Here is a 22579-nt window from a genome sequence, read left to right on the forward strand (position 1 = left end):
ATGGGATGGAGGGAAAATGGATTAATGTGGAATGTTACGGTCAAGCGCTTTGGCAACGAAGGTAAAAAGCACTCTTAAAGTGGAGTTAATCACTTTTGACCGTGTACGGGTTGTATGCCTTTTGGGCGGGGTTAACGACTTCAAGAGCCTCCACGAGAGCCGTTCCGCGATACGATGAACGGCCTTCGTGAACGCGTTCATTCATCGAGGTAAGCGTTCACTTGTTTCGGGGATTTATCGGGGTACCGATTATCCTGACCGATTTTCTATCGCTACGTAAATCGGTTGGTCGCTTATCTCGTTAGTTTCAGCTTACCGACTCATTCACGCGAACGTCTAATTTGTGTAGGACGAGTTCCTTCCTCTCCGGTATCAACGAATGATTCACGCGTTTCCGTTACTTCTGTTTGTACGGTGCTTTGATTTCTTTTTTTTTTAACTTTTCTTTTCTTTTTTTTTCGCCTAAACGACGCGCGGGTATGTGTCACTTGAGACCCGCGCTTCGTATTCGCGGATGTACTTTCATGCTGTGTTCAGGTTTCTGGATATTGATGGTTGAGCCGAAGAATTGAACCAGAGGGATGAATTCCATTTTTAGAATTTTTCTTTCTTTTTCGATTTTATCGCCGGAGCATTGGTACTTATGTTTCTATGCTTATCAATTTCCTCTACTTTACCTCGTGGGGAGTTAATCGATTTGGGAAATGGGCCGCCCAATTTGCCGACGCGTTCTGCGGACGTTACCACGATTCGTTCTGCGTTTCCACGCGCCCCCCTCGGTGGCCGACTCGTCGCGTCGTCTCTCTCTCACCCGAGTGCCGCGCCTTCGTGCCCTCTCTTTCCCACGCATCGATAATTCGCCGGTGCGCCCAGCGAGCTTATTTCCTTGCACGCTCCGCTGCTCTCCGGAGTCCCCGTCTAATTAGAAACTTCCACGTTTCTCGGCCAGGGGAAAAATTGCCGTGCCCTTCTTTAAGACTCGCTACTCCTCCTGGAATACCTGGGCACTGGTTTTCGTTATCGCGTGATAGCGAAAACGTCATCGAGATGTCGCGATCCAGTCCAATTTTAACACCTGTCTTATGTTTACCCTCGATCGCGGTCTTGTATTTCCGACTGAAATTGTATTCCCGTAAAATTGGTCGACAATATCGCTGATCAAAATCGAAAGTTCAGAGAAAAGATAGAATATCTAAAACGTTATATATTAAATCGTGTGCTCCTTGATACATTTTGAGGTTATCCCTCACTTGGCGCGTCCACGTGAAATTTCCTCGCCGGTGGGAAAACTTGCACCTTCCTACGATAAAGGGAGAAAATCCGAAAATGTAATCCGACTCGTCGGTGGTACTTGCATATATAGATATCACGGGGACACCTTCGGTTAAAAGGGTCAGCGAACGCTTATCTCGACCGAATCGTTTTCTATCCGCCGTACTATTCACCTTATCCATTCCCCGACTGAAATGCCCAGGAGGAATGCACGTAGAACAGGTACAAGCAGTATTTTCAGGTGAAACAACCTGTTTCTTTCGGTGTAACGCCCGCGGGAGGAGCACTTGCCTTAAAAGGGTCAGCGAACCACTATCGGTAGCGGCTTTATACATCCCAGAAGCCGTGTATCCCCTTTTTTTTATATATATATTTTTTTACTCCCTTTTTCAATCGATCCGCTATGAATTTCCGTGGAATGGATGCATGGTATTTTCGGATAAAACGCTCTAATAAAATAGCGCTCTCGAACGCGGTCTCCTCAAAAGGGTCGGTGGACCATTATCGCGGTCGTCGGTGTCTCCTAGTCGCTGACCATTTTCTTTTCTTTTTTTCTTTTTTTTTTTAATTTTCTTTTTTAATCGGTCAACCGAGAACGCGCATAGCGTTTGATATTTTGCGAGTGAAATTGAAGGTTTATTTGCTTGCTAGCCCTCGAGCGTGGTTACAAGTACCATGAACAAAAGGTACATTCCGCGGTCAACGCGTTCCGTGAAACGCACGGACAACTTCGGGAGCCTCGCCGGCGGAAACCGGCGGCGCCTCCACCTTTCTCGGGCGCTCGCGGCGCGCGTATAGACGCCCTGTACGTGGATTCCGCGTCGAGGCGGCGGCTGCGACGATGTAACCGTGTGTGCACGATGGGTGCGTCGGCTAACCGGCGGCTCGAGACATCGAGCGACGTCCCGTTGCTAACGTCGCGACGCGACGCGATGCCACCGGCGAGAGACTTTTCATCTATGAGAAAGAAAAAGAATAAAGAAAACGGGTACCAGTGTCGCCCAAGACAGAGAATGAATTCCGCAACTGGTTGATTTTGGAAAAAGTCAGGACTTATTTTCAATATTTTTATCATTCAAATTGATAACACGTGGATTGGGTTGAATCGATATTACTCGAAAATTATCGTGATGCGATTTCGCGACTGGCATTTACTGCGTCGCGACGCGATGCCGACGGCGAGAGACTTTTCGCGCTCATTTATGAAAAAGGAAAAGAAAAAGGGAAACGGATACCGCGTCGCCCAAGACAGAGAATGAATTCCGGAAATGGTCGATTTTGAAAAAAGTCAGGATTTATTTTCAATATTTGTATCATTCAAATTGATAACACGTGGATTGGGTTGAATCGATATTACTCGAAAATTATCGTGATGCGATTTCGCGAGTGGCATTTACTGCGTCGCGACGCGATGCTGCCGGCGAGAGACTTTTCGCGCTCATTTATGAAAAAGGAAAAGAAAAAGGGAAACGGATACCGCGTCGCCCAAGACAGAGAATGAATTCCGGAAATGGTTGGTTTAGAAAGAAAAAAATTGGCATTATTTTGTAGAAAAACGTTTAATATCAAGCACTGATCAACACAAGTTTATAACATATATTATAAATTTATCTCACATATGTACTAAATTTATAATACACGTTATGCATTTTATTTTGAAATATGTTACAAAATTGGTGTACCATGTCTGAATAAAACTTCCAAGAAAAATGTTATAAAATTATAATATTTTTTTTAACAGGGTGTATACAGAGTCCCTGAAACGTATTCTACACCGTTAAATAAAAGAAATATTAAAATTTAATGAAATCCTCGTTGGAAGTTTCATTCAGACGTGGTATACCGATTTTATTAAAATTTCCAAATTGTATTTATACCATGCTTTATAAATTTAACACGCGAGTGTACTCATTTTTTTAGAAAATGCTAAATTTATATCGAAGTTCATCTTAAATTTGTAATAATTCACTTTTGAGCCGTGGATAGTTATCATATTACCCCAACCTCGTGTATAAAAATGTGTATGGATTTTGTGAATATTTTTAACGGTGTATGGATTTTGTGAATACTTTTAACGGTGTATGGATCTCGCGGTATCGCGACTCGTCCAAGGGATGTCGCGGAGTGGCATCGGAGGCGCTCGATTGGTCGCGAGGTCGCCGGTCGAGATGCTTTTCGCGACCTCATTGGCAACATTGGGTACAAGGCGTCTTTTCCATCGATCCTCGTCCCAATAACTGTTTCGGACGTGTACCAGACGACGCGGTTCCAGCCGACTGTTGAACTCCGCTCTACCGATAACCATCGTCGGGGTGGCGACCGCGGGTCGCCGTGCGTGACCTGCGAATGTCGCGCCTCGTCTGCCACCGACCCTGGCGCTTGGGGAACGCGACGTGATTCGCGGGCAGACGCGACGCGACATCGCCGGCTTCGCATCGGGGGGGCGCGATTGGTCGCGAGGTTGTCAGGGGGTCGTCCGAGATCGATGCTTCCGGCGGCTTCTTTCGCGGCCCGGCGCGGACGCGGACGCGTCGCGGGCCTACGCGCGGATCCATACCTCTCCCGTTAAGGTGAAGTGAAACACGTCGAGGAACTTGATCGACGTCGATAAAGAAGATTTTTCTAAATGCCTACGTTGCCGACGTTCGTTTTTCTATTGACAGCTGGGTCGAATTATATTGGGCATTGTACCGAATGACATACTCCATCTGTCGTTTTCGTACAATAATTATAAAGAAATCGAAGTAAAACTCCAGAAATCCTCTGGATTCATGCTTTCTGGGGCCCTAATTGACTGCAGAGGGACCCCCTGCGCCATCTGTGATTTCCAGGTCAATTAAATTTTCACTCCGAGACCTCGTATTACCATCGTTTTGGCATAGAAGCGCATACAACACTTTTTTTGCCTTTATCCCGTTCAAATGCGAGTTTATCGATTACCAGAGTGTTCTAAATTGTCGTAAAATTGTCCCGACCCTTTCGATTCTCATATCAGAGCCTTCAATAATTGTATATTGATCGAAATATGAAAGCTCGACGCCATTTTGGTTCTGGTCTGGGCTGAGTTAATAAATTAAAAAAAAAAATCCAAATTTTGAATGTGTCAGGACAATTCTTAGATAATCAGGAGTCAAAGTTTCGGACAGTTTGGTCTAATACCCTTAAAAAAAAGTGTTGTATTCGAATCGACTGATTCGAAGGGAGTTTCACTTCACCTTAAGGTGAAGTGAGACCCCTCTCCAATCAGTCGATTCGAATACAACACATTTTTTTTTTCTTTTTTTTTTTAAGGGTATTGGACCAAACTTTGACACATGACTCGTGACCATCTAAGAATCATCCCGACACTTTGAAAATTTTGATTTTTGGACAGAAATTTCTTTCCACCCTGAATTAATCTCTTAACGCACAGATTTTTTGAAAAAAAACCGGCCAAAAAGAAATCAATTTTTTTCTGTAAAAAAAAAAACACTAGAACATTATCTTGGTGAAAAAAATAAAATTCTCGATTATATTCGAGGGTGAAAAATTACAGTAGCATAAAATACAACGCAGCTCGAATTATCTCGAGTGTGCACAGTTTGGCCTGTTTAGCGCGCTCGAATTAACTCGAGCGCACAAGTTAAGGGGTTAATATAATTTTTAGTATACCGTGTATCGAGGGCGTAAAGTCAAAACGATCTCTTTCATTCATGGTATACACGGTACTTTTTATTCGATTCCTTTTGAAAACCAGTTCGCGGCGCGTGCTTGAAATTTCTCTTCACCCACCGGTCTAAAAACGGACGCTTTACATGCGTCGATGGACGGGTTTACGGAGGAGGTTGGGCAAAAAAACATTTTTCAAACACATGGTAATCATTCCGTTTTGCTTCTTTTTTTTTTCTATTTTTTTTTTCTTTCTTTCCTTCTTCATTTGCCCCTAGCGACATAGACTCTGCTGTGGTCATCGGTCGTGTGCCGCGCCAGGTCCACGTACAGTGTCGGTCATTAATGCCTTCTTTGCAGGTGTGGTGTCGCGAGTGCACGATGGGAAGGCATTCATGTACACCGGTGTACGTTATCGTCTGTCGTGAACCGAGCGTGCCGGACACGCGAAGCGTCTCTGGACTCGTGGCTCGACCTTCGTGGGACACGCACGGTGGTCATAGTTATCGGTCGTAGACGCGATTCCACTTAAGTCGTGGGCAGCTTGAAAATGCATCGCGAGCATTCGCTCGGCAGACGAGGAAGTCATGTAGCCTCGTTGCAGCAGGAGATAGTTATCGAGGTGAAGATTCATAAGAGGGGTGATTAGGGGAAAGTGTTTCGCCATACGGACGTACGTAGGCCGTAGGTAATCATAAACTGGTAGTTACGGTGTCTTCGGTAGAGGTCTCGGAAATAGACGAGTATGAACCTGGAATCCAGTTTGAGGCACAAACGAAATTAACAGGCTTATTCGAATGTTTCTGTCGGGTAGATGTTTGTGCCATTTTGAGTTTTGCTTGTGCTATTCCTTTTTACACAAAACTAGAACTGTTAAACCTTTGAACACGGAGCCATTTCGACATATGGGCGAATCTCGTCTGACCGCGCAGGCAACATTCGACCATACGTCGGGCGCCTTTAGGCGCTCCTAGTAACCAAAGGGTTAAAACAAAAAAAGATAAATTCCAAAAATGACCATTTTAACGTTTTTGACGTTCTGGGAGGCTCTGAATTTTCCTAACGTCAGATAACCCATTAGAGTCGAAAAATCGAAATTTTCACGATTTCGGAATCTCTTGATCTTTTTGAACCGTTTTGGTTTTTGTAACATAAATACCACAAACAAGGGCGCCTTTAGGCGCTCTTAGGAGCCAAAGGGTTAAAAAAAAAGATAAACAAATTCCGAAAATTACCATTTTAACGATTTTGACGTTCTGGGAGGCTCTGAATTTTCCTAAAGTCAGATAACCCATTAGAGTCGAAAAATTGAAATTTTCACGATTTCGGAATTTCTTGATCTTTTTGAACCGTTTTGGCTTTTGTAACAAAAATGCCACAAACAAGGGCGCTCTTAGGAGCCAAAGGGTTAAAAAAAAAAGATATATAAATTCCTAAAATGACCATTTTAACGTTTTTGACGTTCTGGGAGGCTCTGAATTTTCCTAACGTCAGATAACCCATTAGAGTCGAAAAAACCAAATTTTCACGATTTCGGAATTTCTTGACCTTTTTGAACCGTTTTCGCATTTTTTAACAAAAATGCCACGAACAATACTCAAGATGACAGAAACGTCTACATCAGAGGGATGTTCCAATAAGCCTGTTAATTTAGTCTGTGCCTCAAACTGGATTCCAGGTTCACACAGCCACAACGGAGGAGCATGGGGAGCTCTCTTATCTAGCTATCTTTTTTCCTCCTATTTTTCGAAGATCGGGGAAGGGGCACCGACGTAGCGGTTACGCTCAATTAGGACCAAATAGGACGCGGTTATTATTCGTCGGATGCGCGATGTCACGAAGGGACCATAAATAGCCCGTAAAAACGTCGGAACACATGGCGGAAAGGTCGACAGTGGTAACTGACCAGCACATAGAGGCAGTAGGCAGCAATTGAAATTACGATCGGTTTGAGAGGACGACCGCGAGCTCGACGTAGTAACGCGTCATCGTGGTAAAAGGCCACCGAAAACGCATATACTCGTTTAACGACGACAAGTGCACCGGGCCATCGCGGCAGGCAGAAATCCCGAAGACACGCCTGATTCAATTTAGTCCCACTCGGGCCGAGCACTTTGCACATTCGCAAAAACCTCGGCCTGATTGGACCAAACCCTGGAATCCATCGAATCGTTTATCCTCGCTGGATCTTGTTAACGGCCGGCCCCTGATACCCCTTGACCGGGTGAACAATAGGGATATAAAGAACGTACAAATGCGCCTTTTACGCCGAGGCAGATTAAGGTGAAGTGAAACACGTCGAGGAACTTGATCGACGTCGATAAAGAAGATTTTTCTAAATGTCTACGTTGCCGCCGTTCGTTTTTATATTGACAGCTGTGTCGAATTACATTGAATATTGTACTAAATGGCATACTACACCTGTCGTTTTCGTATAATAAATATCAAGAAATCGAAGTAAAACTCCAGAAATCCTCTGGATTCATGCTTTCTGGGGCCCTAATTGACTACAGAGGGACCCCCGGCGCCATCTCTGATTTCCAGGTCAATTAAATTTTCACTCCGAGACCTCGTATTTCCATCGTTTTAGCATAGAAGCGCATACAACACTTTTTTTGCCCTTATCCTGTTTAAATGCGAGTTTATCGATTACCAGAGTGTTCTAAATTGTCGTAAAATTGTCCTGACCCTTTCGATTCTCATATCAGAGCCTTCGATAATTGTATATCGATCGAAATATGAGAGCTCGACGCCATTTTGGTTCTGGTCTGGACTGAGTTAAAAAATTTGTTTGAAAAATCCAAATTTTGAATGTGTCAGGACAATTCTTGGATGATCAGGAGTGATGTGCCAAAGTTTCGGACAGTTCGGTCTAATACCCTTAAAAAAAAGTGTTGTATTCGAATCGACCGATTCGAAGGGGGTTTCACTTCACCTTAACGGCCGGCCCCTGATACCCCTTGACCGGGCGAACAATAGGGGTATAAAGAACGTACAAACGCGCCTTTTACGCCGAGGCAGATTAAGGGGGGAAGCCACATTAGGATGTTAAAAGAAATCGGATTTTTAATTTTTTTTTTTATATATATAAATTATTAGTATAACTATTTAAGAATACGCTGTCAAAATATCAAAGCCAAATTTGAATTCGTTCCGGTTTTATGAGCCTAAAACCGACCACCCAGTGAGTAAGCGCTCGGCCGTACAGATGGTAGGGTGGAGCTCTTGCTCAGGTAATTACTCATTAACTTACCTAGCCTAGTACCCTTGTATAACGAAAGAAGAAGGATTATCATATGGTGCTGGAATCGCTGATTGATCGGTATGCACTCCAAATTGATAATTTTCTGAAATTTCTAATTTTCGGAGATTTTTCTTCAAACGCGTTTTTCTCGAATCGTCATTTTCGTTTTATTGGAATTCTAGCTCAGAAAGTTATGAATTATAGATCGTTATCGAAGGCAGATTGCCACATTCGGTTCTGCGTGTACAGCTGCAGGGCGGTCGTGTGTGCGTAGCCGCAGGAAACGCATCGATCGACTAGGGGCTGGCGGATTAACCGTCGAATTAATTAGTGTAATGCAGGCTGCGCGACCTTTTTTTTTTTCCTTTTTTTTCCCGCGCTTTTTGTAGAGGCCTCGCCGAGAAGTGGATACGGGATAGGGTTGGCCAGACATTAAAGCTGATTTTCAGCGGGACCGGCGACCTTGCGGTTCATCTCGCCCGCGATGCGATTCAATTGACGTGTTTGCGTAGTACTACGTATCGCCCTCGCTGAATCATGATACAGGATGCGTCCATGTTTTTTAATCTCCACGAGAGCCGCGGACGTGCGCCCCCGCCGCTACGGCGGGAGGACGTAGAAAAATACGAGGAGAACTGGAGGAATCTCTTAAAGTTGACTGACCCCTTGGAAATTTCACACTTTGTTCCTTCCCCTTTTTGTCCCGAAACCGGCGCAAAATCTATCAAGGGGCTCACCGAAATCGAGCCCGACGGAACTCAATGGCTATGGCTTTCGTCGAGAACAATTAATTCCTCTTCTTACATGTTCTTTTTTTTTTCTGTAACTTTCTACTAGGGCAGTTAAATCCATTTTTTAGCGCAAGATTTTCTAAACAAATGTGGATTTTATCATTTAGTTGCAATTCTCGTGGTTATGACATTGCCACGACAGGGATGAGAGCGTCGGCTGAAAAATCCTTGCACGGACTAATTTTTTTTACCACCTTTCTACATGTTCCTTTTTCTTTAACTCTCTACTAGGGCAGTTAAATCTATTTTTTAGAGGATGATTTTCTACCGACATGCGAATTTTATAATTTTTTTGCAATTCCCGTGGTCATGACATTGCCACGACAGGGATGAGAGCGTCGGCTGAAAAATCCTTGCACGGACTAATTTTTTTTTACCACCTTTCTAGATGTTCTTTTTCTTTAACTTTCTACCAGGGCAATTAAATCCATTTTTAAGAGGAAGATTTTCTAGCGACATATGGATTCTATTATTTAGTTGCAATTCCTGTGGTTATGTCATTGCCACAACAAGGATGAGAACGTCGACTGAAAAATCCTTGCACGGACTAATTTTTTTTACCACCTTCCTACATGTTCTTTTCTTTAACTTTCTACCAGGGCACTTAAATCCATTTTTTAGAGGATGATTTTCTACCGACATGCGGATTTTATAATTTTGTTGCAATTCCCGTGGTCATGACATTGCCACGACAGGGATGAGAGCGTCGGCTGAAAAATCCTTGCACGGACTAATTTTTTTTTACCACCTTCCTACGTGTTCTTTTCTTTAACTTTCTACCAGGGCAGTTAAATCCATTTTTTAGAGGATGATTTTCTACCGACATGCGGATTTTATAATTTTGTTGCAATTCCCGTGGTTATGACATTGACACGACAGAGATGAGAGCGTCTCTTAATCTTTTTTTACCACCTTGCGATCGATGAATACTGAGACGCTGAACGGTCACCGATATGTCTTCGATATGTAATATCGCAGTGCTGATTATCGGACCGCGATTCGCCACTCGTATCGTACTTCGTACTTACTATGGGGGGGGAAAGTGCATTGAGATAACGCGCAGCTCTCGGTGCGATCGCGTAGCCGGTTTCTAGCGCGACACGCACGTGTGTGGAAATCAAACGACCCCCGCGGATCCGACGTTTGATTTCCATCGACGGATTTATCTACCGCACTTGAAATGCAACCCGCGCGAAACAGGTGTTTTAAAACGTGTCAATGGCGTCCACGTACGGGAGCGTCGACGAGGAGGCGCGTTGACCGGCCTACGAAAGGAAAATCCCCCTGAGATGGTGATTTCGATAGAGAAATTCACCTTGTCGAATCCACTTGATTGCGACTCGTCGACGAGGAGGCGCGTTGACCGGCCTACGAAAGGAAAATCCCCCTGAGATGATGATTTTGATAGAGATTCACCTTGTCAAATCCACCGGACTGCGAATCTTTTCCATGAAACCCCAGCGATAAGGAGTGCGGAGGGATTCCCAGTGTTATCAGCAGGAGCGTTCCTGGAGGGGGTGCAAAAGGTGCCCCTGCACCTGGGCAGCATAATTCGGAGTCGACTGCAGACCGTTTTCTGCATATAAACCTGAAATTCTTCCTGACTGAAAATAATAGAGAAATGTGTAATTTTCATGATAACTGCTTAAAATCGTGTGTATGTAGATAGAAGAGATAACACCGCCGTAGCAAGTTCTTAGATAATGTTAAATTAGTAAATACTGCGTATCAAATTTTGGAGTAGATAAGAGCGATGATTTTGTTTTTGCATCTGCACAGCCGAGAACCCAGGGACGACCCTGGTTATCAGATCGGTCACAATGACAGATAGCCGCCACTTGTTCCTGCTCCTTAGGGTGAAGCGAAACCTCCTTCAAATCGGTCGATTCGAATACAACACTTTTTTTTTTTTTTTTAAGGGTATTGGACCAAATTGTCCGAAACTTTGACGCGTGGCTCGTTATCATCTAAGAATTGTCCTGACACGTTGCAAAATTTGGATTTTTTGTAAAAATGATTACGGATTACATTTGAAGTATCGTTCTTCGGAATGGTAGGGCTCTCGGTAATGAGACTCCAAAATGGCCAAATGATCTCACCCTTACTCCTGGCGTCGATTTATCGCCGTTTAATATGTGGGATCGTCCGTCATTTTAATATTTACGAGACAATAAACAAGTACACAACAATAAACGCGGGACTCGTGGTCATCTAAAAATTGTCCTGACACGTTGCAAAATTTGGATTTTTGGAAAAAATGTTTACGGATTACATTTGAAGTATCGTTCTTCGGAATGGTAGGGCTCTCGGTAATGAGACTTCAAAATGGCTAAATGATCTCACCCTTACTCCTGGCATTGATTTATCGCCGTTTAACATGTGGGGTCGTCCGTCATTTTAATATTTACGAGACAATAAACAAGAACAAAGGCAGGCCGTGTTAAATAAAGGCACGGCCTGCAGGCTGCCTTCTCGAACGGTTCTCGTATATTCTGAGATCGTTATGGCGATCGGCCGTATTGAAAATGACGCGTGGGCTGCGTCATTGGCTCGAAGGATGTGATGATTTCATGGGTACGGCCAACACGGTGGTTCAGCTTTCACGATCTAACGCTGGTGAATAAATTAACACATTCGCGACCGGCAAATTTTTTCCGTTTCAAATACTAAGTACCGGCGAAAATAATGAAGTTCTGAAACTGGTTGCCGCAAACTTGTATCGTGTATCGTCATGGACGTGATTCACGTCAGCGGCAATCAGGAATAGAATTTAAAATGACGTGAATTCACGTCAGTGGCAGTCAGGAGTAGAATTTAAAATGACGTGAATTCACGTCAGTGGCAGTCAGGAGTAGAATTTAAAATGACGTGAATTCACGTCAGTGGCAGTCAGGAGTAGAATTCAAAATGACGTGAATTCACGTCAGTGACAACCAGGAATAGAATTTAAATTGACGTGAATTCACGTCAGCGGCAAAATCAAGAATAGAATTCAAAATGACGTGAATTCACGTCAGCGGCAAATCAGGGATAGAATTTAAAATGACGTGAATTCACGTCAGCGGCAAAATCAGGAAATAGAATTTAAAATGACGTAAATTCACGTCAGCGGCAAACACGATATAATTTAGAATTCAAAATGACGTGAATTCACGTCAGCGGCAAATCAGGGATAGAATTTAAAATGACGTGAATTCACGTCAGCGGCAAAATCAGGAAATAGAATTTAAAATGACGTAAATTCACGTCAGCGGCAAACACGATATAATTTAAAATGACGTGAATTCACGTCAGCGGCAACCAGAGTAGAATTTAAAATGACGTGAATTCACGCCAGTGGCAACCAGGAATAGAATTTAAAATTACGTTTTTATCGGACGAAAAATGGCTCGATATCGGTGCGATTAAAAAACCCAATGCACAGCCTCAGAATTAATTTCTAAATCCGAATCTCGCAGATCCTGCAGTCGGTTACAATTGGAGGGAATTTGACATCGAAAAATCAAACGGCGAAGAAGAAACGAAGTAAAAGTATACCACGGGAACTCACTACGCCTACCACTCTCTAAAAAAGGAAATTGGTTTCCAACTGCTGTTCTTCGAAGTCGCGTATACGCAATCCAGCTCGAAACGTGAACATCGTAATAAAACCATGGACGTAGGATGTATGAATCTCGCACACTGATTCGACGATTAAAACGGAACCGAAATACAGAAAGCAACGGGGCAATCTTCAATTTTTTTTTTCATTTTTTTTTTTTACAGAGTTCAACATTTCTTAAGCAAATTAAAAGAAATGAAATTTCATGGGGGGTCAGGACTTTCCTTAGGGCCTCGGTATTCACGTGGTAAAATGCCAAACGATTCGGTGAACCCAGCTCGGAGGAAAGTTTCATTTAACGAGACCTCTCGGACGCCACTTTCATATCACCTTAAGCGGACATAAAAACAGTTTTCAGTGCACGGTGACTGTTATTGCCCATCTTATGCCCTTAAAACCCATGTCCAACAGGATTTCACAATTTTCTTTCGATGCGCTACCAACAAAAGGCGTCGTATATACACATTAGCTGCCGTAGAATACAAGATTGTGGGTGCGTGCGTAGCAACGTAAGATGGCCGCCGTAGAATGCAAGATTGTGGGTGTGTGCGTAGCAACGTAAGATGGCCGCTGCGTCCCTTCCCCTTATGTCTCGGACTTCGGTTTTCTCGTTTTAGAAATAATACAGTTCCACTTTACGCTCCGATCGTTTTCCTTCGTAGAACTACCAGGAAGTTGGAATCTGACATCTACGTTTCTAATAACGACTACCGGGTAAATTTTAAGTAATGGACTTTAGGCAATCGGCTCAAAGTCAACGCCTCGAAATTTCCTCGGGCCTACGCCACCGTAGGCTTTCGATGATTTCACTGGACCCGGCATTCCTGACGCGTGTGGCTCGGTCGCAGCCTTTTACGCACTCCTGCGTGAGACTCGCTCGCGAGAAAGTGGGTGGCGGGCGCTGCCGAGATAGCTTCGAGGTCCGGGGCGGTGATACCGATACCCAGGCTACGCGGTTCAGGGTTGAGCTGATTTTAGTTAATTCACTAAAATTATTGATTTTGATCAATTCATTAAAAACTTATATTTTAATTAATTAATTAAACTCGTCGATTCCAATCAATTCATTGAGAACATTTATTTTTATCAATTAATTAAAATCGTTGATTTTAACCAATTTATTAAAAACCCTTCTTTTAAGCGATTCGTTAAAATCGGTAATCTCGATCAATTCATTAAAGACATTTATTTCAATGAATTAATTAAGATTGTTGATTTGAATCGATTCATTGAGAATATTTATTTTAATCAATTGATTAAAATCGTTGATTTTAACCAATTTATTAGAAACCTTTATTTTCATCGATTTGTTAAAATCGGTAGTTTCGATCAATTCATTAAAGACATTTATTTCAATCAATTAATTAGACTCGTTGATTCCAATCCATTCATTGAGAACATTTATTTTAATCAATTAATTAAACTCGTTGATTCCAATCAATTCATTGAGAACATTTATTTTTATCAATTGATTAAAATCGTTGATTTTAACCAATTTATTAAAAACCCTTATTTTAATCGACTCATTAAAATCGGTAATATCGATCAATTCCTTAAAAAAAACATTTATTTCAATCAACTGATTCTCGTTTTTAAAAATCATGATTTTTTACAGTGGCTACCACACAGAATAATCATACCATTCGTGGATGATGCTACAGGGCGCAAAATAAGAATTATTAGACCTTGGCTGATATGCTCTGGACTCTAGAAAACAAATTGTGACAGTTTTTATGTGACCTTCATGTAATCTTATCCATTAAATAAAGTATTTATTTGAGCGATAGAAGTATGTTTCTTTTTTTTCTGTTTTTTTTTTTTATTGTAATTTTAATCGCGATATTTATAAATCGTGACAAATGAACGATTTTCATCCATTCCGGCAGAGTACCGATCGGCCGTATCAGGATCGAGGTTGCTTCGGAGGAATAACGGAAACGGAATGCCGGCATCGCGTTCCGACGGAACGACGAACGGGCCCGTTCCGTTAGGAGCCCCCTCGTCTTATCGAGGCGCCGTTATCGGCGCGACCGCTTTCTCCCTTGAAGCGCCCCCCTTCACCGTCCCACTGGTCGCGTCGCCGCGAAATCGCCGCCTTCGGAATGTCCACTCGTCATACCGGCCGAACCGCGGCGCTCTCGATCGACTGGGCGTGTTCGGTCACCGATGTGCACAGGTACATCCGTGGGTAATTACCGATACGCACGTGAATCATCTGGGCTCCCTATCGGGAATTCGCCGGAACTCGGTATATATACAGCCGTGATAAATATCGGAACTCGATAGCGTCGCGACTCGATACGTATCTGCGGATTTGGTAATCGCCGATGTCCTTCGTACTTCGGAACAATTGCGTCAATTTTCGTGAAAGCAACTTTAGTCTTTGGGCTATCCACCCTCGTTCCGTTTTTTATTTTGTTTTTAAGGGAAAGAACATGTTAAGGGGAACTTATCGCACGGTAGTATACATAAGTTAGCGAGTCACGAGGATCGTTGACACTGTATGAAATGTTCGTTATTATTATTTATCCTCATATTTGTGCGTTGGTATTATGCCTAAGCTACCCAGTACCGCACGCATTGGGGCATTTCGTAAAGGTATAATTAATATATGAATAATGTATGAAATGTTCGTTATTATTATTTATCCTCATATTTGTGCGTTGGTATTATGCCTAAGCTACCCAGTACCGCACGCATTGGGGCATTTCGTAAAGGTATAATTAATAATAGTAGATATTGAGTAGTAGTAATTCCCTTTGACGTAGGAGTGTCACTTCCAACGGCATGGCGGCCCCGCACTTGTTTTTTTGCTTTTTATTCTTAATAGAGGTGGATGTTGAGATAAATATACGAACTGTGATGGAGGAGAAGGTACCGGGGTTCGATTTTGGTAATTGCCGGGTGTAATAGGGGGATCTGGAGCACGGATGGTTGTCGATTCGTTCCTGGTCGGAGTGCCCATGATTATCGACTTGCGGAAGCCCAGCGAGGGGTGTCGAGCCCGAGAAGGCGAATCCGCCCTGCGATCTGTGGAAAGAAACCAGACACCGGTGTGGAATCTTCGACGTTAACGCCCCTGCGATCGCACTCGTATGTCCTCGCTCAGATCGCTCCGAATCTCGTATGTTCTCTTCTTTTTCCCCTTTTTGTCTTTAGCGGTATCGCTTTCCGGTAGAATCGATACATGCTAGTTGCGGCTGTTACATGCGCGTATCCGAGACGTGGGTATAGACGCTCCCGGTCTCGATGAGCTCGACCATTGCACGAGCACGTGCTCCGCGATTACGAGGTCGGGGTATACAGGAAGTGTCGTGACATTTTGTTAACATTTAAAAAATAACCTCAAAACGTAAAGATAATAACGAAAGCACGCACACCTACCGCTTATGCTTTCCACCCGTAGTATTTTCTCCACTCGGTACATAGGATATCAAATAAATACTAAATTTTTGAAACATAGACGGGAGGAATTTGGCAATTTTCTACGTTCCTGATCAGTCGACGAATCCCGGACGCTTATTACGTATTTCTGACGAGAGCGCTCACTTCTCGCACTGTCATCTCACGTGGGTTTATTCGCCGAATTACGTACTCGCTATATGGAAGAACCAGATCACTAGCACTTATGACCTAGTAATATTTTAAATAAAGGTACATACCTTGCAAATCGAAAATTATTGAGAGGTAGTGGGTTATAGGAAGAAAAGGTGTGAAGATGGAAAGTCGTTAAAAATAAAGAAGAGGACCCGAGTCTATCTATATTTTTTAAATACGTATTACATCCATATTTACATGTACTATAATTAGAAATTCAACGATATCATTTTCTTATCATGTCATGTGGGCATGAATTATTTAACAGTTTTCAATGTTTAATAATGTAAAATATATTCTCGGAATAACAAAAACTAACCTGTACATCCTAGTAAATTCTCTTTCTTCTTCTAATAAGGTTATTGTTACATCCCCGAATACGATTGTTGCCAAAAATCAAAACACCCAGGTATTCCATTTTGAATTTCGGCGCCAATCCATGGAAAATGGCGCTCAGGGTGCTTACTTTTCCATCTTTCCTTGTATGCTTAACCATTTCGCTTAAAAATTGATACCGGGCCAGTTCGTATGAATGGTCTCGAATTTTCACCAGCGAAAACGTTCCGTAATACCGTGAGCTACTCATTTTTCACATTTTCCCTCAATTTGCTTTACGTAATAGACCCTCTGTTATAGTTCCTCTATTGAGGCAATTGAACGAGTTATTGCACGGGAAATAACTGCGACTTGCAGAGAGCAGAATAATGGGATGTACGTTTCTATGAAATCTCCTTTTTTATTGTTTCCTGGCCAGGGTTACCGCTTAAATGGTACCAGCCGTTACGATAGATTCCGTCCTTAAGCTGACTAGTTTTCCCATTTTCTCACAAGGAGAACAGGCCTTTGGCGGCGAAATGAGGCAGAGACCTTCGTGCCGTGCGACGATCCGGGGCAATCGATGCAAAGAACTCTCGTGGAGAACATATTATGCAGCGGTTCTCAGGGTCATGCGTGGTATATACATGAGTCTTTCCTTCTCGATTGCGTCCAATCGATACGAAACGCGGGAGACTGATTTTTCCACGGTTGACTAGTGCTGGCTCGCCCCAAGGCTGCGAACTCCTTTTCTTCGGCTCTCTGCAGAAATCCACGGATAAAAATGGAGAAAAAAAAAGAAATCGGATTTTCTCCTCGTATCAGACCAAACTGTCTGAAACTTTGACACATCACTCCTGATCATCTAAGAATTGTCCTGACGCATTCAAAATATGGATTTTTGGACAAAATTTTATAACAGCCCAGACCAGATCCAAAATGGCGTCGCTCTCATATTTCGATCAGTATACAATTATCGAAGGCTCTGATATGAGAAACGAAAGGGTCAGGACAATTTGGCGACAATTTAGAACACTCTGGTAATCGATAAACTCGCATTTGAACGGAATAAAAGCAAAAAAAGTGTCTTATGCGCTTCTATGCTAAAACGATGGGAATACGAAGCTTCGGAGTGAAAATTTAATTGTTCAATTTGTACAAGCAGACAAAATATCAATAGATATCTATGGAAAAGGATCTTTCACTAGGTCTTACGATTTCAGCTCAAAAAATTTATGAAAATTCATTGAAAAAATTCCGGTAAAATGTATCTCCCCCCTTAGCGTTGGAGGCGATTCAATTTATGTATTTTTATTCCCTCGGGACAAGTGCAATTAAGGGTTTACACCACTTTGACCCACTCAAAAATTACGGTTTTTCAAGAATTTTTTTTTAGGAATTAAAACATTTTTATCCAAATTAAAGTACAGTAAGGTATTATATTACTATTAAACAACAAAATATTTTTTTGTATTTTTTTTATTTACAAAAATAGCGGCTTGAAAGACGATTTACCGGAGTGCTGCGAAAATCGATGATCGTGCGGTGGGTACGATAACTCAGTCCAGGTTTTAGCTAGATCAATGAACGAAAAAGAATTAGTTTTTGTAGCCCAAAAGCTAGGAAATACGTATCCGTTTTCAAAAATATGCATTTTTCACAAAATGGCATCGATTTGAAAGGAGAGATACGTATTTTGCCCTAAATTTCGTTAATTAATGTTGCATAAAAACCGCGAATATCAATACATTGAAAAAACCATGCGTATTTCGCTAGATAAACTTATCACGAATAAAATAAAAAAGACTTAAGACGCTTGATTGAAAATTGGCGGAGCTAGAGTGCCCACCGATTTTTAAAATGCACTTTCAAGAAAAACGCGTTTAAAGTATAAACGCGTAAAATAAACCCGTAACAATTTTTTTTATTTTTTGAAAATTTCAAAGTGGTATAACCTCTTAAATGGCGGGTCTGGGTGGTCCGCGTAGAACTTTAATCACGGGTCGAGACTGATGATACTTTTACCTGTAAATTCTAGGGATGAATGGGATGGCTGATGAACTCCTCCTCTCGAAGTAGGCGAAGCGAATAATATCGAACATTAGTTACGTATCGAGAATGACAATACTTGTACGAGTTGCGGTGATGAATGAGTGGCTCCTCCTTCGGGAAGTAGGGGAACTTCGAAAGTCGACGTACCGCTTATTTTGGGCACGGGGCAACGGTACGCGGAGAGAGTGGTGCGGTGAAAGAAGAGAGAAAAAAGAGAAAAATTGCCATATTTGCGAAACAGTCACGGGATGTGATTTCAATGCGTGGCCCCGAATCGTTCGAGCGTGGTATAGCGAGCTTCGATATCCTTAAAGGAAACGTCACGATAAATCTAATAATTTATTCGATATCGCTTTTCGGAACGGGACCCGACACATCAATTGTAGGATCGCAACAGGAAATTTCTTGTATTCCTATTTCTGGGTAGAACGATTGTTCCGACTCGGACGCGACATATCGAGAGAAGCTCATGTCCGTTTTACTTCTTTTTTCTTTTTCTTTTCTTTCCATGTGCGTAATTTCGCCAAGGAAAGGAATAACCTTTGCGACAAAGTCCCGGGCGAAGAACGAACGAGAAAGGCGTCCCTTTATGAAAATCCGGCCGAAAGTGGGAGTTCTTTCTCCCTTTCTTCTTTTTATCCTTTTCTTTTCTTTCTCCCCTCTGGGTGGGTGCCCCGCTTTACTCGCATGGAGAGATCTCTCTCGTGCGAACTTTTGCCCCACCCGAGCGTCGCGCCAAATCTCTATAAATACGCGCTCGAGAGCCGGGCAAGGGGAAGAGGAAAATCTCGAAAGCTGTAAAACTGAGAGGGAATACTCGGAGCGACGAGATGTGGAATATGGATTTATTCTTCCTTCGTGAGAACCGGAGAAAACTGATGAGAGATTTCGCAGCAATGGGAGACTGGCGCAATGCAAAGCACGTACGATGGTCGTATTGGAAATATTAATAAAAAACGAGACCGAAACGGAGTAAATCATCTCCCTGTGTCGTGGATCAACGAGAAGTACATTTAGTGATCTAGATATTGATTAGGATTGCTCGGTAAGACTGTGAAGGCAGGTTAGGAGCTACGAGAGACAACCTGCTCGCACGGATGTCGAGCTACCCAATCAAGTTTCAAGTAAATAAGAGATCGAAACGGGCCAAACAATGATCTGTAAATCATCGATCAAAGAAAAGTACGTGTTCGGTGATATAGATCGCCGGTTGGCTTGGTATAGACCCTGTCTTCGGGTGTTATTGTTGTCGGAACCAGGCATACCCGCCGGAGAGTTATATTGCGGTCGTATCTTTTTGCCGAGACGATATTGTAAAGACATCATTGGCGCGCCGGTAAATGAGATATCGCTTATCTGTTTGTTTGCAACGTTATAAGAAATTATGGGTCGACAATTCCACGCGTACACGTAGAGCCCTCATGATCAGATAGTATTGTTCCATCGAGGCGAATGGCTCTTACGGCAACGCAGAATCGGCGACTAAAAAGGGGGCTCTCGCTATCAGAGATACCGATTACATCTCAATTTCTGAGATACGTCCGCCCGCGAAATACACATGCTGCGCCCATTGTGTTCGATACTCTCTCTTCTCGTAAACAGGGAAGGAAATGGAAAAGAAATGACCTAACGCTAACCTCTCCCGTCCGTACGATTTTCCTGTCTTGAAGAAAAATACCATCACAAATGGAAATACCGATCGTGAATGATCGTCGATCAACCAGGATCAAGATCAATTCGTATCGTGTCCATTAAGGAATCTCTCTGTTTTAATATTAAAGTGTACTGCATGTACAATGGCGGACATGAATGCCTTCCCTGCAGATACGGCATCGCCTGTGCAGGATGGGAGGGCATTGATGTCTCCCAGTGTACTGTTTTACGTAACCTCTCCCGTCCGTACGATTTTCCTGCCCTGAAGAAAAGTACCATCACAAGTGGAAATACCAATCGTGAATGATCATCGATTGACCGGGATCAAAATCAATTTGTATAGTGTTCATTAAGGAATCTCTCGGTTTTAATATTAAAGTGTACTGTATGTACTGTTTTACGTAACCTCTCTCCGTCCGTATGATTTTCCTGCCTTGAAGAAAAGTACCATCACAAATGGAAATACCGATCGTGAATGATCATCGATCGACCAGGATCAAGATCAGTTCGTATCGTGTCCATTAAGGAATCTCTCTGTTTTAATATCAAAGTGTACTGTATGTACAATGGTGGACATGAATGCCTCCCCTGCAGATACGGCATCGCCTGTACAGGATGGGAGGGCATTGATGTCTCTCAGTGTACTGTTTTACGTAACCTCTCCCGTCCGTACGATTTTCCTGTCTTGAAGAAAAGTACCATCACAAATGGAAATACCGATCGTGAATGATCATCGATCGACCAGGATCAAAATCAATTCATATCGTATCTATTAAGGAATCTCTCGGTTTTAATATTAAAGTGTACTGTATGTACTGTTTTACGTAACCTCTCTCCGTCCGTATGATTTTCCTGCCTTGAAGAAAAGTACCATCACAAGTGGAAATACCAATCGTGAATGATCATCGATAGACCAGGATCAAGATCAATTCGCATTGTATCCATTAATGAGTCTCTCGGTTTTAATATTAAAATTTACTGTACGTACTATTTTACGTTTAATTTCACCTACATCGGGTTGTTCAGATAAATGGCGCGATTAAAGCTTTCCTCTCGCAGGAATTTTTCCTTCACGGGCGTGATCGCGTATGGCTTGGTTTCGTTCCGTTTGGATACTCGGTTAATTAAATACGGCCGATATTGGAAATCACTGATTGGAGATCCCCCGTCGATTATTGCGAAAAGGAGTCCGAAATGGCGCAAACGTACCGTTGACCCGCGTCGGATCGCGCTCGGTCTGCAACGATTATTGGCGAGCCTTCTTTGCCGTTACGTAACGGCAGCAGCCGCTTTGCAATTACTTTCTACGGTCTTTTTTTTCTAGCAACAATTAGTATCCGACCACGTAGGCTCGTCCGGAGATCGCAAGAAGCTTAGAATGTGCGTGGCTTGTCGTCAAACTCTTTGAGAGGCCGCCGCAAACCAATTGTTACAAGTGTTCTCGTGTACATCTAACGCAAGCTATTTGCGGAAGGTTATTTAGAACTCGGTTGTTATGCGTAAATCAATGAATTATCAATTTGCCGCCTCAATGGGGTATATCAATCTGGGACATATCAGTATACATTTCTGCAGAAGTGTACAAAAATCAATACCCTCGTGCACTAAACTTCTCTAAGATGTGCTTATAAAATGTATAAATAAAGATATATAAAATGAATATTGAGCTGGATGGAACTTCCAAGGTAAATGTTATAAAAGTGCAGTACTCATCTCAACAATGCCCTACCGAACATACCTATGCACGTAAATCCATAACATTTACCCCCGTTTTCCGTAGAAATTTTTTGTCACATTAACAACTAAGATGCCATTAAGCTCCATTTGCATACCCTAAAGAAAAAGTGGGCGGTAAAAGTGAGCCCACTTTATTCCAATCCCGCGTGACATCCGGACGTTAGAAAAGCCAGGAATTTTACCATCCCACTTTTTGCGATACTAAGTTCCTTCTGTGCGGTAATTTTTTTTTTCCATTCTCCTACCCTCGTCATGCGTTATTGTTATATTGCGTGGCGGAGTATAAACTGTGGCTGTTTTTCTCGGTGGAGCCTCGAGAGAAAAGGCAGAATGAAGCGAGCCGCCGACGTTCTTATCAAGTCCGACATCCTCGAGTGATACGCCGAGAGAGTCCGGTATCATTTAACCCGGTCATCGTTCCGTCGAAAACTGCATCTCAGTTTTTTCTTTCTCTCTCTTTTTTTTTTTTTTTCGTATCGCATTCGCCGAGAGCGAGGAGGATAGAGAGCGACGGCTGACCCGGGTGGAGGTGGGGGGAAGGGAGCGAGAAAGAGAGAGACAATAAACGATAAATAACTGCTGACACTAGCCACGTTCGCGACTCCGTAATCAGGAGAACTCAATGAATCACGGGTGTACTCATTAACCGACTACGTCACCTAGTTTCCA

At 42.7% G+C, this 22579-nt stretch overlaps 1 protein-coding gene across 3 annotated transcripts in view; it reads left to right on the forward strand.

The window, feature by feature from the left end:
* The window catches only part of LOC105698307 (formin-binding protein 1-like), a 46477-nt gene that overhangs the window by 1091 nt on the left and 22807 nt on the right, over positions 1 to 22579 (forward strand). The window lies entirely within an intron of this gene.

This window comes from Orussus abietinus, unplaced genomic scaffold (genome assembly GCF_000612105.2).
Source record: "Orussus abietinus isolate OABI.00-Male unplaced genomic scaffold, Oabi_2.0 scaffold333, whole genome shotgun sequence".
NCBI lineage: Eukaryota > Metazoa > Arthropoda > Insecta > Hymenoptera > Orussidae > Orussus > Orussus abietinus.